Source organism: Lissotriton helveticus, chromosome 1_1 (assembly GCF_964261635.1).
Source record: "Lissotriton helveticus chromosome 1_1, aLisHel1.1, whole genome shotgun sequence".
In the NCBI taxonomy this organism is placed as follows: domain Eukaryota; kingdom Metazoa; phylum Chordata; class Amphibia; order Caudata; family Salamandridae; genus Lissotriton; species Lissotriton helveticus.
Window position 1 is genome coordinate 652029622 of NC_136057.1, and position 14584 is coordinate 652044205.

Consider the following 14584-nt stretch of genomic DNA (forward strand, 5'->3'; position numbering starts at 1 on the left):
TACACCACTCTGCTTTTGGCTAGGGTTGTGCTACAGAATTGCCACACATATACATACAGACATAAGATTTCGCTATTGCAGGCCGAATACCTTAAGCTACAACTAGATGTCTCTCAAAAAAGACACAAATTATTGCTATAAACAGGCTGCTGTGCCTAAACCCATTACTAGATGCCACATGCCTCCATCTCTGCCTCCTTTCAGATACCGTTCTCTAGTGTCTCTGAATACCAGCAAATTATAAATAGCACAATTGTCCTTCAATGTCTCCTTTTGTTCAAAGAGGATAAACATTTCAACAGTGCTTAAAAGTGGTTTCCCATTAGAGCACCTCCCCTCCGCTGAGGGCGCATAAGAATTGTAAAAATAAATGTATTTTCATTTTATTTTTCATCTGCCAGCTCAAACTGATTGTGAGGGTGGGCCATTGCTGCTCATTGGCAGCAGAGAGGAGTGGTGGCTGACTATAGCAGTTTAAAGTGCTCATGTCTCTTTGGTCGGCTATCTTGCTACATCCCTCCTGACATGCCCGCTTTAAACCTCTCCAATCTGAGCTGTCTTAGACAGCTGGGTGGGGAGCAGGCACAGGACTCTTGTGCCTGAAGGATGGCTGAAACAGACCACTTCGACCAATCCTGGCGCTTCTCTCTTGCTGGTTGACAGCATGAGAGCAGTGTCTGTACTTTTCATGGAAGGGTGGCTGGAGAAGAATACCAGGACCGTAGGACATGCAGACAGGTAAGTGGATATTTCATTTGACTTTAAACATGTAATAAATGTAAACTAAATCACCAACCTGCATTTTATTACCATTTTAAAGTTAGACATCCTAATGTTAATGTATTGCATGCCAGCAATTTAGTTGGTGTTTATTGCATGCAAGTGTTTTAATTTTTCCTTAGTCTGAGTCAGCACCCTTTTGACCCATTTACTCTCCACGTCAATTTCAACTGTGGCCAGCCATCACTGTCTGTGCTTTTTTGGCATGTAAGAGGATATTTGTTCCACAAAAGTTTAATATTTTCTATGCCTTAAAAAAATAGATCAATGCTGAGTTATGAGTGTGATAGTCATTATAATGTCTATGAGCGCAACTTCTCAATATTCTGGAAGGAAACACCCTAATAATGATAGGTATTTGAGTTGAATTGAATTGATAGGTGTTATCTGTCACTTGTATTTAGAAACTACCTCTGTCATATATATAGGGCAGCTATATTGTGTATGTATTTGTATAAGTTACCCCAGAGAAGAAAGCCACCAGTGTAAACGCCAGCAAACATGTTACGGCAGGGAGCAAGGGAGCAGTGGAATGAGAAAGCAATCAATACATGGGAAATCAGGAAAAGAAAGCAAGAGGGGTGGAAGTGAACACAGGGACAGAAGGAGTGATGCAAAGACAGACAATATTTATTGAAGCAAAGTGAGGACAGAGAGTGAGAGAGGCAGACATGATGAAAGCAAGGGGTGAGCAGGGCTGGGATAGGGTGGCAGGAGGTAGTAGGTCAAACATAAGGGGTGTATCAAGCAATTATGGGGAGTGAGGGAGGCAGGGATGGGACTCGGGGTAGGTGTCAATGTGGGCATAATGAGTGAAGATGTGGAGCAAGGGAGATGAAGAGTATACAATCTGCTGTAACTGGTGTCCAAAATTTCAGAAGCACGTACAAATGGGTCATTCATGAGTAGCTATTTTTGTTGTAAGTGCACAAAAGGACTGAAGACAGTTTGTAAATCCCCACTAATTTGCTGTCGAGAAGAGGTCCCGTACATTCCATCAGAAGACTTTAAACTAGTTGTTCAATCCCTGGTCCTCTTGAGAATTGGTCACGCCAACGCCATCCTCTACGGTATCCCTAAGATCCACCTACCACCTCTCAAATCTGTTCTCAACTTTGCAGCTAGACTCATCACCGAAATGTTTTGACCACATCTCCCCAGCCCTCAAAACTCTTAAAAGGCTCCCTATTGAAGGCAGGTCAGCCTACAAAATGCTTGCATTACTCACAAAGCCCTCCACCAAAACACTCCACCTCACCTCACCAACAAACTCTGCTTAGCAGACAGTTCCTGAGCTCTGAGAAGTACGAACGCTCTCCTCCTTGTCCCATCCCTGCTAATAATGAAATCCACTCAATCCCGCTCCTTTTCCGGTAATGCCCCAAGCACCCGGAATGCCCTCCCCAAGGACCTGCGATGCAACCCTTCCTATCTCAGCTTTAAAAAGGACCTCAAAAAGCACCTCCTCAACATATACTGGGGGTCTGAACCCTAATTCTCTGATCTTACCTGTTAATAATTTGTAAATTTCCCCAGATCTTATTTTCTGTACTTGTATAATTACAAACCTTCTCTCCTTTGTAACCTGTTATTATTCCCTTCTGTTGATTTTTGCTGATTTTGTTCTTTTCTAATGTAACTATCTTATTCTCATGTAAAGCGCTCTGATACTTGTGGTCCAGCCAGCGCTATATAAAACCTCTAAAATAAATAAAATTAAAATAAATTCATATATTAGGATATCCTTCACCACTTCATTTATTTATTTAATGAACTGACCCGGAAGTACAGTTAACTAAATTCTGCACATACATTTCACACATGTAGATCTGCAGTACACCTGTAGTCGCATGTTATGCATTACTAATTATAATTACACGGTTTGACATATAAGTGTAACTCATCCTAACCTGTGCTTACAAGTTTAACTAGAGATATGGAATTTCGAGTTTGTTAATTGGCTGGTAGGAACAAGGCCTGCACATCTACCTTTGATCCTTGAGAACAAATTTGTTGGAAATTGGGTCTTTAGTTGGCAGAGGTTTGCACCATGTCCAATAGAGACCAAATCCTAGTTCGGGTAATTCAGATACACAACCTAAATTAACCTGTACTCACTTTCTGGTAGTTTGGCACAGAGTAGTCAGGCTTAACTTAAGAGGCAATGTGTAAAGTATTTGTCAATCAATCAATCAATCACAAGATTTGTAAAGCTCACTACTTACCCGCAAGGGTCTCAAGGCGCTGAGGGAGAGGAGGGGGGGTTGCGACTACTGGTTAAATAGCCAGGTCTTGAGTCATCTCCTGAAGGTCAGCAGGTCTTGGGTCTGTCGTAGGTTGAGGGGACGGGTGTTCCAGATCTTGGCGGCGCTGTGGGAGAAGGATCTGCCTCCGGTGGTGGTTCTCCAGATGCGCGGGACGGTGGCCAGGGAGAGGTCGGCGGAGCAGAGGTGATGGTTGGGAACGTAGAAGGAAAGTCGACTGTTGAGGTAGGCTGGGCTGGTCTTGTGGAGTGGGTTGTGTGCGTGGATCAGGAGTTTGAAGGAGATTCTCTTGTCGACTCGGAGCCTGTGCAGGTTTTTGAGGTGGGGGGTGATGTGGCGTGGAATGTCAAGGATCATGCTTGCAGAGGCGTTTTGGATTCTTTGCAGTTGTTTGATGAGCTTGGTTGGGGCTCCTGCGTAGAGGGTGTTTCCGTAGTCGAGTCTGCTGCTGAAGAGGGCCTGGGTGACGGTTCTTCTCGTGTCTGTCGAGATCCACCTGTAGATCTTGCGGAGCATGCGGAGGGTGTTGAAGCAGGAGGAGGAGACTGCGTTGACTTGCTTGGTCATGGTGAGCGTTGAGTGGAGGATGACTCCCAGGTTGCGTGCGTGGACGGTTGGTGTAAGGGGTGCCCCTAGTGAAGAGGGCCACCAGGAGTCATCCCAGGCTGATGGTTTGGAGCCGAGCATGAGGATCTCCGTATTGTCTGTGTTCAGCTTGAGTCGGCGACTACTTTCATTCCTTCGTGGAGGCTGGATTTGGCGGTGAGGGGGTCCTTGGTGAGGGAGAGGATCAGTTGAGTGTCGTCAGCATAGGAGATTATGTTGAGGTCATGCTGTTGGGCAATGCGTGCAAGTGGAGCCATGTAGATGTTGAACAGTGTTGGGCTGAGGGAAGATCCTGGGGTTGGAGAGGTCCTTCACGATGCTGAAGAGGTCCTTGCTGTTGTGTGCATTGTTGTCGAGACGTCTTTGAAGGAGGTCCTCTTGGCTAACCTGATGAGGTGATGGTGGTTGCGGATGGCGTCTTTGTGGGCTGTGCGGCTGTCAGGCGTCTCATCACTGTGCCATTTGTTCTCCAGTTTCTGGCAGGCGCGCTTGGATGCTAGGAGTTCCAGGGTGAACCAGCTGGCTCTCTTGCTGGTGTTTTTGTAGGTTGTTTTTTTCAGCGGGGCTAAGGTGTTGGTGTAGTTGTCCATCCATTGTTTGAGATTGTGGGTGGCGGCGTCGGGGTTGGAGGGGTCGGTGGGTGGTCTGGGTGCGAGGTTTGTCTGGAGTTGGTCTACGGTGACTTTGCTCCAGCATTTACGGGGGATCTGTAGGGTGAGGTGGGTTTCCCGAAGGTGAAGTGGATGCAGTGGTGGTCGGTCCAGGTGAGTTCGGAGGTGTGGCTGAAGGAGACATGGGAGCTTGAGGAGAAGATGATGTCAAACATGTGTCCGGCGAGGTGGGTCGGCGTCGTGACGAGCTGTTTCAGTCCGATGTTGTCGAGGTTGTCGATCAGGGTGGAGGAGTTGCTGTCATTGTTGTTCTCCAAGTGAAAGTTCAGGTCTCCGAGGAGGATGTAGTCGGTGGAGGTCAGGGCGTGCGTGCTGATGAAGTCGGCGATGGAGTCGCAGAACTGGGGTCGGAGTCCGGGGGTCTGCAGATGAGGATGCCTCTTACGGTGGTGTTGGGATCCGTGTGAAAATGGAAGTGCATGTGCTCGTCGGTGCTGAGAGTGTCGTTGGTGCTGGTCGAGACCCTGATGGTGTCTTTGTGGACGATGGCGATTCCTCCTCCGATTCCGTTGGTGCGGTCTCTGCGGGTGATCTTGTAGCCGTCGGGGATGGCTATGGCGATGTCGTGTACGGAGGATTCGTTCATCGAGGTCTCTGTCAGGAAGGCGACATCCGGTGATGAGGTGTCGAGTAGGTCCCAGAGCTCGACGGCGTGTTTGCGTACGCAGCGCGTGTTTAGTAGGATGCACTGGAGATGGTTAAGGTCCTTCTTGGGGGGAGTCTCGGGTCTCCGAGGCAGGTGAAGCTGCAATTCCGGCAGGTGAAGGGACCATGGGTGCGTTTCGGGGTGGCTTTGAAGCAGGTGGAGGTCCGTCCTGGGTTGAGAACGATGAGGGTGCTGGCGTCGTATCGAAGGCGGTCTTTGTGGCTTATGCGGGGGCCAGGGGCTCTGGCACTGGGCGCAGTCCAGGCTCGGACGGGCACAGATGGGCTTGCCTTAGGTGCGCCTTTGGCACGTCTTCGGTGCGCCTTCGGCACAGTGAAAAAAGGACAGAAAGACTCCACATCAGTTTAGACAAATAGAGAATAGTGATCTGAGTATAAAAAGACCAAAACAACAAAAATCAAATAAATAGAATTCGAGATATGAATTTTCAACGTTTAAATCCTAAAATAATGCTTAGAAGTAAATAGCGCTAAAAGGTTACTTGAGGTCGCGCTAAAACAGGGTGAATCAAAAGTTCAGACTGACCACGATGGAAGGCTGCCCGCTACAGAATCCATGCAGGGCCCACAGAAAAAGTACCTTGGATGGTGCAGTGTTAGCGTAGAAAACTCGATCTGTTGGTTCCGATTTATGCAGTCGGTGCGATGCATCAAAGTCGAGCTTCGCAATCGGTGTTGAAGGATTGGTGCTGATTGAAAGTCAAACCTCACAGCAGCATCTTTGGATAGGTGTTTATCATCATTGAACCTCGCAGCGGCATCTTCAGACCGGCGGTGCATCATTGTCAAACCTCGAATATGGGACCCGTGTCGTTGCCGAATCGGTACTGCGTCAACATTGGAGGGCACTTTCTAGTTTCCGTTCAGCGCAATTGCATCACTGCATTGCTTTTATAAAAAAACAGCTGCCGAACCTGCTTCAGAGGCCTAGGGCTGGAGGAGGCAACTCAAGCAAGGGTAGGACTCACAGATCGCAGGGTCCAGCAGAGTTGCAAGAACTCTTTCGTGAGCCTGAGACTTGAGTCTTTGGAGAAACTTGGGTTCAAGGATGTAGAGAACAGGCCCAGTCCTTCTCACTCCCAAACAAGAAGCAGCACCAACATAGCAGAGCAGGTAGCAAAAGTTGTAGTCCCTCCTACAGCATAGCAATCAGCAGGCAGCAGGTCAACACTGCAAAGTTGTTAAAAACGTGGCAGTCCCTCCTGCATGACACCAGCTCTTCTTCGAGGCAGAATGTACTGCAAAGTTCTGATTTGGTGGTATCAGGGTCCAGTACTTACACCCAAATGGGCCTTTGAAGTCAGGGAGACTTCAAAGAGGTCTTTGAAGATCAGAAGATCCCTGCCTTTCCTGCTCTGACTCCAGACTCAGTACAGGGGGGTACGTAGCTTTTTGTGTGGGGACAGGCACAGTCCAATTCAGGTTCAAGTTCTAGCTCCTCCCTCCGAATCTAACTCAGGAAGGCCCCTCAGCCTGGTGATGGGCCGTCAGGATGCAAATATCACACTCCAGCTCCTGTTGTGTGACTTTCTAGAGGGAATGCACAAAGCCCAGCTTTCACCCAGCCCAGAAGTGTATTCAGATACAGATAAAGGCACAGAATAGTTCAAGTAGGAAAATGCCAACTTTCTAAAAGTAGCATTTTCAGTCGTTCAATTTAAAATTCGACTATTGCAAATAGTTGGAATATTAAATTGTGAGTTGACAGACACCAAACTCCAAAGCTCTATATTTTCCCAATTGGAGATTACACTTAAATGATGTTTTAAGACAACCCCAATGTTACCCTTTGGGAGAGACAGGCCTTGAAGTAGTGAAAAATTAAGATAGTAGTTTCTCACTATCAGGACATGTAAAACTCATAAGTACATGCCCTACTTTTTAGATACACTGTACCCTGCCCACAGGGCTGTCTAGGGCCTACATTTGGTGTGTCATGTAATAAAAGGTTTAACTTGCCAGGTTGAAATGGCAGTTTAAACTGCACACACAGGCTCTGTAGTGGCAGGCCTGAGACATGTTTATGGGCTCTGACGTGGGTGGCACAATCAATGCTGCAAGCCCACTAGTAGCATTTAATTACAGGACTGGGCACATATAGCACACTTTACTTGGGACTTACAAGTAAATAAAATGTGCCAGTTGTGTTTAAGCCAATGTTAATATGTTTTGAGTACACATCATATGCACTTTAGCACGGGATAGCAGTTGTAAAGTGCCCAGAATCCTAAAGACAGCAAAAATGAAGTCATCATAACAGGAGGCCTGAAGGGAGAAAGTCAGGGAAAACTCCAGCAAGGATGCCAGGTCTAACACATGTCCCCATGGGGGAGAGCTACCCAACATCTTGGGAGTTCTCTTCGCTAAGGCAGAGGAACCAGGAGAGACCATCAGTATTGGCATGGTCTGTGCCAGGTCAGTGTTCCATCATAAAGTCAATTTCCTGCCAATGCCATCCTCTGAGGCATCCATCTCTGGGGATGATTGGAGGCCGAGAGCACGGGAACCGTGCACATGACTTCCTGAAGGGCCTCAAAAGCTTTCTGGCGTGCCTCTGTCCAGATCATATAACATGGCTGATTCTTGGAAGTCAACTCTTTCAAGGTGACAGCAATGGTGCCGTACCCCTTGATGCACCCCCTTAGTATCCAGTGAGGCCTAAGAAGGGTCTTAATTCTGTCTGGGTCTTAGGGGCTCCCAAGCCAGAACGGTGTCAATTTTGGGCTGCAAGGGATGCACCCTTGACACCCCCTATTTGGTGTCCTAAGTAGACCACAGAACCCTGCCCTATCTGGCACTTACTGGCCTTGATGGTCAGGCTTGTGCTCTGCAGAGCCCGAAGCTCTTCCCGGAGGTAGTCAAAGTGGTCCTCCGTATTGGTAGCTGAAGACGTCAATATCATCAAGGTAGGTGGCACTGAAGTTCTCCAACCCAGCCATGACCTGAATGACAAGCTTCTGAAAGGTGGCAGGTGAGTTCTTCTACCCAAAAGAAATTACCCTGAACTGGAAGTGCCCTTCTGGTGTTGAGAACACTGACCTCCCATTCACCCCCTCTGTCAATGCAATCTGGTAGTACTCAGATGTTTCAATTCAATTCAATGAGCTTTATTCAGTTAGGATAAAAAAAACATAAAAGCACATTTAAAACATTGTTAAAAGCCTATGCAATTCATTAAGTCAATGGAATACAATCGTAACTATTGATACAGTTTAAAACAACATACTTTTCCTTACATAAATTGATCTTAAAATATATGCCGCAGTATATAAACAGATATCGGGCTCTCGCATTGTAAACAGCAGACTCATAGCAGCATTGGTAGTTAAAGTGTGATATTTTTTAAACAAAGGTTTAAGGAAAGCAATACTGAGGTTCAAATACAAATCACATATAAGGAGAAAGTGCAAAGTGCTCTGTTTTGTATGTCCATCACATGGGCAGGGAGAAGCAGGATACTTTTTTACACAGGGAAATGCTACCAGGTGATGGACGAGGCCTAATCTCATTCTTGTGAGAACAAATCGGTGAGATGATCTAGTTACCTGACATAAATATGCTTAGAATCCCTCAGTTTCTAAATATGAGTAATAGAACTGGCAAGTTGTTAAATGCCCATTACTTTTATGACGTTCATGTTTTTTCTCCCGCAAAAACTCAGATGTTAAAATCAAACATGCAGAGGAACTTGGTAGCTTTAAGCTGATCTATGAGCTCATCAGCTCTGGGGATGGTGTGTGCGTCAGTCTGGGTGACTGAATTGAGCCAACGGTAGTCCACACAGAACCTGAGTTCAGGTGTGACATCTGGAGGGGCAGGCTTGGGAACCAACACCACTAGGCTGGATCATGGGCTGTTTGAGAGCTCAACACCCGCATCTTGGAAACCTCCTCCTTGATGCTAGCCCTCACCTTATCAGACAGCCTGTAGTTCTTTAATGATGTGGTGTCCCCAGTTTGATTATCATGAGTAAACCATTCAGTGTGTCCTGGGGTAAGGGAGAACAAAGAGGCAAACTGCCCAAGCAACAGATGGAAGTCTATCTTCTAGGGTCAGTGTAGGGAAGAGGCTGGCACCCTCCACTTAACCATTGTACTCTTTGGAGAATAGGAGGTCAGTTAGAGTGTGTTCTCCTCTTCCACCCCATCATCTGTAAGCAGGAGTATGATCTCAAATCTCTCAAAGTGGGGCTTGAGTTGGTTCACATGCAGGACCTTCAAAGAGTCTTGAGGTCCACCAAATAGGTGACATCACTCTTGCACTCCTTCACCTCATAAGGCCCAGACCAATGGTCCTGCAGTGCCGGTGGCTCCACTGGCTCCACTGCCTAAAGTTTTTGGCCAGAACGTAAGCCAACCAGAGTGGTATTCTGGTTGTACCACCATTTTATGTCCTTCTGGCTAGCTTCCAGTTTGTCCTCAATCAATCATTTGTAAAACGCACTACCTATCCTGTGCAAGCTTCTGGAACCGGGGTGTCTGGTAGTAAATCACCAGCATGTAGCTATCTACAATCTGGGGTGGATTCCTGGGAGCTTGCTCCCAGCCTTCCTTAAACAAACTGAGAGGTCCTCTCACAGGATGCCCATATCAAAGTTCAAAAGGGCTGAAACCAACCCCCTTCTGGGGAACTCCCCATAGGTGAACTAAAGGCCTGGAAGGAGGACATCCCACTTACGCCTCATGGGTTCGGGTAAGCCCATAATCATGCCTTTAAAAGGGGCGGTTGAACGTTTCTACCAACCCATTGGTTTGGGGGTGGTAAGGAGTAGCACATTTATAGATCATCCCACACTCCTTCCACATGCCTTCATGTAGTTGGACATGAAGTTGGTACTACGGTCAGATACAATCTCCTTAGGAAAAACCCACAATGGTAAAGATCCCCATCAGTACCCTGGCCATAATGGCCACAGTCACTGTCCTGAGATTAATAGTTTCAGTATACCGAGTGGCATGGCCCACCAAGACCAGAACAAATCTGTTGCCCATGACTGTATTGAGATCCACAATCTCCACAATCTTGGTGCCAATCCACTCAAAAGGGGTGCTAAAGACAGGGAAAGGTTTCAGGGGCGCTTTGCACTTCCCCCCTGACCTGCCACTTGCCTTACAGGTAGAACAGGACCTACCGAATGCATCTGAGGCCTTCCTCATTTGAGGCCAATAAAAGTGGGTGACAAGCCTTTTAAAGGTTGTGTCTTACCCCAAATGACTTGCCAGTGGAACTTCATGAGCCAGACACAGTAGGAAGGCCCTGGATTGTTGGGGTACCACCAACATCCATGTTGCACCAGGCTCAGGAGCCTTTCGCACAGTATATAGGAGATCATTCTCCCACTAGATCAGGTGCTGCCCTGAGGCATCACCAGTTGATGGGGCATAAGCCTGCCACTGAAGACCCACCAGAGTAGGGCAACACTCCTTTTGCTCCTTGAAAAACTCGTCCCTGGAGGGACCCCCTTCCTGCTGCCAGTTGGTCAGCTCAAACAGGTTCCCCAGTTCTGCCACTTCTTCCCCTGTAGGTACTGAGGTGTGCCCCCTCAAGTTCTGCTTCCTCCTGGGCCATGTAAATTTCAAGAACAGGTTTACCGTACCCCTTGCTCTTCTTCTTTTTGGTAGGTACTGGGACCATTCTTCCAGGCTACAGGTCCTTCTGACAACCCTCTTGAACAGCCATAGACTGTGTGGTCAGGCATACCCACTCAGGCGCCCCATCATCTCCAAGTGTGACCTGAGATCCACCGTCTTCCTGATGGTATGCTCCATATGGTTGCCCAGCAGACAATTCACAGGCATGGGTGGACTCACAGCTACCTTCAGCAGACCTAAGATCCCCCCCACTCAAAGGGAACCTGAGTCACAGGATAGTGGCTCTCACGGTTGTCAGAGCACAGTTATCAGAAGCAACAACTTGGTGGAACGTATTTGGAACTGCCTGCTCTGTAGACAACAGATGACACCCGTTGTTTGTCATGCTAGCTCCTGTGTCTCTCAGAACCTCTACACTGTGCCCATTGATAGACACCCCCTGAATGTACTTTCTAGTATTGTCAGGCATGCAGGTTCACTGTACCATCTCTCCATCAGCCAGTGACACTAGGGTCAATCTTTCTTGCTGACACTCATAACACTTCATGGGAGCCTCCTCTACAGACGTATTCTCAAGGAACCATTTATTTGTCTTATTAGCAGGGAGACGAGACCCCTGACCCTCTGACCCTCAAATTAATTTGGAGCCCTTTAGAGAACTCTTTGCCCTTCATGCCCCTCCACTCTTTTAGTCTGGTGAGGACCCTTATGATCATCCCCCCAGATACCTTACTGTTGTCCCCAGTGCTGATCCAGCAGTAAGTCTCCTTAGCAAGCTCTAGTTTAGCAAAGGGTAAGTGAGCCTACTGTCAACAAGGGGTTGCTTCAGATCCGGAAAGCAAAGACTGAGCATATGCTGTGTTGCAGAACAAATTATCTAGCCCCTGATAATCTCTTGCCTCACTGCCCGTCACCCAACCACCCAGTGCCTTGCAAAAGGAACCCACAGAATCCCCCGAGGTCGATTGGGAAAGCTTAAGACTATCCCTGAAGTTCTGTATATTTTATTTCAAGGTCAAACCAAACTTCTTGATTAGGGCCTCCTTCATGGGGGGATGCCTCATCCTGTCACTCCCTTCTAAGACCAGTAGAGTGTTCTTCCACAAACTGGGAAAATGTCTCCAAAGACTAACTTCTCAATCTGCCTCAAGGACCTCATGCATTTGGAGTGTAATTTCACAGGCCTCACACCATCTGTCTATGCAGTCTCCAACCACAAAATCAGACACCAGAGCCTTGGGTAAGTGGACCCTCCTGACGGAGGGCACATAAGAATTGCTTTCACCATCCCTGATGGACTCCACCTGTCTGGCCTTGATGTCTAGCTCTCACAGACTCGACGCCTGTGCCAACATCATTTATTTTTCTCTGCTGCAAAATTGTTCTCCTCCAAGGCCTGTTTCTTTGCTTCTAAGGCCTACACCTTCTCCAATTGGAGCTTAGCCAGCTCCAATTTGTATTTCCTTTTCTCCTTCCTGTCTGCCAGCTCCTCTAGGGACAGGCCTTTAGATGAAACACTGCTCCTTGCCTTGAGGGGTACCATCTCTCCTTGAAAGCTGTCCCATGGCCAGTCACAGATTCTCCACTGAATCCTGTTCCATTTCGTCATCCTCCTCTATGTCCTCACCATCTTCCTCAGGGATCTCATGTGCTGCATCCCTACTATCCAGGGCCTCAGCGCCTTTGCAAACTCCACCTTCTTGGTAAAGCCTTTGGTAGAAACCCCAAACTCTGCCAATTTTGACAACTCAGAACCCAGGTTTGCAGGTGAAGGTGCAGCACGCAAGGATGCCAGTTCAAGAGACGAGATGATCACCTTCTTTGAATGGAAATAGAATGTTGAGTGCTCCAAAGTCTACATTTTAATTTAGAGGTAGGCAAAGATGGTCCCATATGGACCCATGGTCTCCTAACAAAACCAGACAGCATAGTAGGAATAGCTAGATTTGTACTGACCTTTAGAGTAAGGGCTTCTGTTGGACACAACCCCAGAACACTGGGTTCTAAAGGCTCCTAGACAAAGGTCCCATGAGACCATTACCAAAAAGGCAGCATCTATGAACACTAATCTCTAAACTAAACTCAACAACATGGGAAAAAGGTTTATGTGTGCATTTTCACTGAATCTATTTTATTCGCTGTAGTACAATCACCATTTACATCCCCAAACACACTGTTTTAAATCATTATTCTTTTGCTCCTTTTATGGATGAGATACTTTGACAGCAGCTTCATGGAATAATATTGCATCTATATTGTGAACATTCAAGAATAGAGCACATAATTGTTTGCTAAATATATTTTAAGTAGTTTAATGAAAGGCATTGTTTTGTATAATAGATAGAAAATAATGCCAGGATCACGCTGAATGAAACATTTTCAGAGGAAAAACAGCTAACAGGAACGGGATGAAAGTTCCTTCTCGCAATGAAAAGTATAATAGATAAACATAATGCCATGATCACGCTGAATGAAACATTTTCAGAGGAAAAACAGCTAACAGGAACGGGATAAAAAAAAGGCAGCTTATAACTTTCAACGATATGTCTGCTCAGTGAACTGCCTTTCACACTGTATGTTGGCTCTGGCAGGTATATTGTGACATCATAACTCATCTGGAATAAATTGTTGCACTAGGATAGCAATGTAGCTTTCTTATTACATGTAAGTAGCAATGTCACAATTGGCTTGTATTAAGAAAATTAGAAGCAAGTTTTCATGCATTTGTTACAGGCGACCATGTATTAATAAATGATATTGATACATTCATTGATATTATATATATAATATAATGATTAATACCTCAAATGGTTCTGTAATTTATTTCACTTGAACTTTTTAGGTCTGCTTTTAAAAGATGTTTTTTGTGTGTTTGCTATATGAGAATACAATTAATGAATATAATTTTCTAAATGTTGATAAATGTTTACCACTTTTACCACGTTTCTGCTAATATATATATGAGCTATATATAGTGGCTTGTACTGTGTATGAACCTCTATATATATGAAATATTTAACACTTGAACTATCACGCATTTTGTTCTGGACTGTATGTGTGTAGCTCGTACATCACTCTATTTGAATTGTCCTGATTGCACGTGTAGAATTGCATACCTAAAGAAAGCATTAACAATTTTGATCATAACTAGCTTAGGTAACTTGGATGTAAAACTGACCTCCACCACGTACCCATGTAGCAAGACAATGCTATCGGCTGAGTGTTTCACTACAAATCAAGCTGTGATGCCGCAAAAACGGTTCCAGGAAGCTTGTTTCCAGTCCAGGGAGGACCTGTCTGAGCTAAACTGGTTGATGAGGGGTGATGTCCCAAAACCAGTCCTAGGATGCATGTTTCCAGTCCACCAAGAACCTGGCTAGGCAGTTTGGGCTGGACGGTTCCCATGAGGAACAGGGTCAAGACTGATTTGGATATGGCCGGGTCCAAACTAGGGTGGCGAAGTGAGATAAAGAACGATGGATTAAACATAGATATTTGTGACTGGGGGTGAATGTTTACAATGTGTCCATCGATTGTTCCGTATGCTTTTGGCACAAAGAGCCATGCACTTTGAATACAGCCCCGGACAAACCAGCAATGCGTTTTTATACAACAAAACAATGAACCGGATCACATAAAACTTTGATCTTTAGATGTCAAAGGATTAAAACTAAGCAAAACTTCTGCCAAACTAAACCAATATTTACAAGGAATTTGGATCTGCATCTAGCTGCAGTGCTCTGAGATATGTTACTACATGTAACAAGCATCTCAGAGGAACTTCTCCTGAATAGGGCTCGATGAAAATTGTGGGACTTTCAAAAATCAATTTTCCAATATTATAAGGCAATGACCCAGAAATGGTTAGTTAATGATAGGAAAGTGCTGAACAGCCTAGAACTTTACAACTACATTATTTTAAGTTATGTTCTCCCTTAACGGAAGCTATTATAGTTTATGCTTTGTGCAGTCCAAACGTCATACTACATTGATGTGGTTTGAGTTT

At 45.9% G+C, this 14584-nt stretch overlaps 1 protein-coding gene across 2 annotated transcripts in view; it reads right to left on the reverse strand.

The window, feature by feature from the left end:
* Nucleotides 1-14584, reverse strand: part of CACNA2D1 (calcium voltage-gated channel auxiliary subunit alpha2delta 1) — a 1913432-nt gene that overhangs the window by 155773 nt on the left and 1743075 nt on the right. The window lies entirely within an intron of this gene.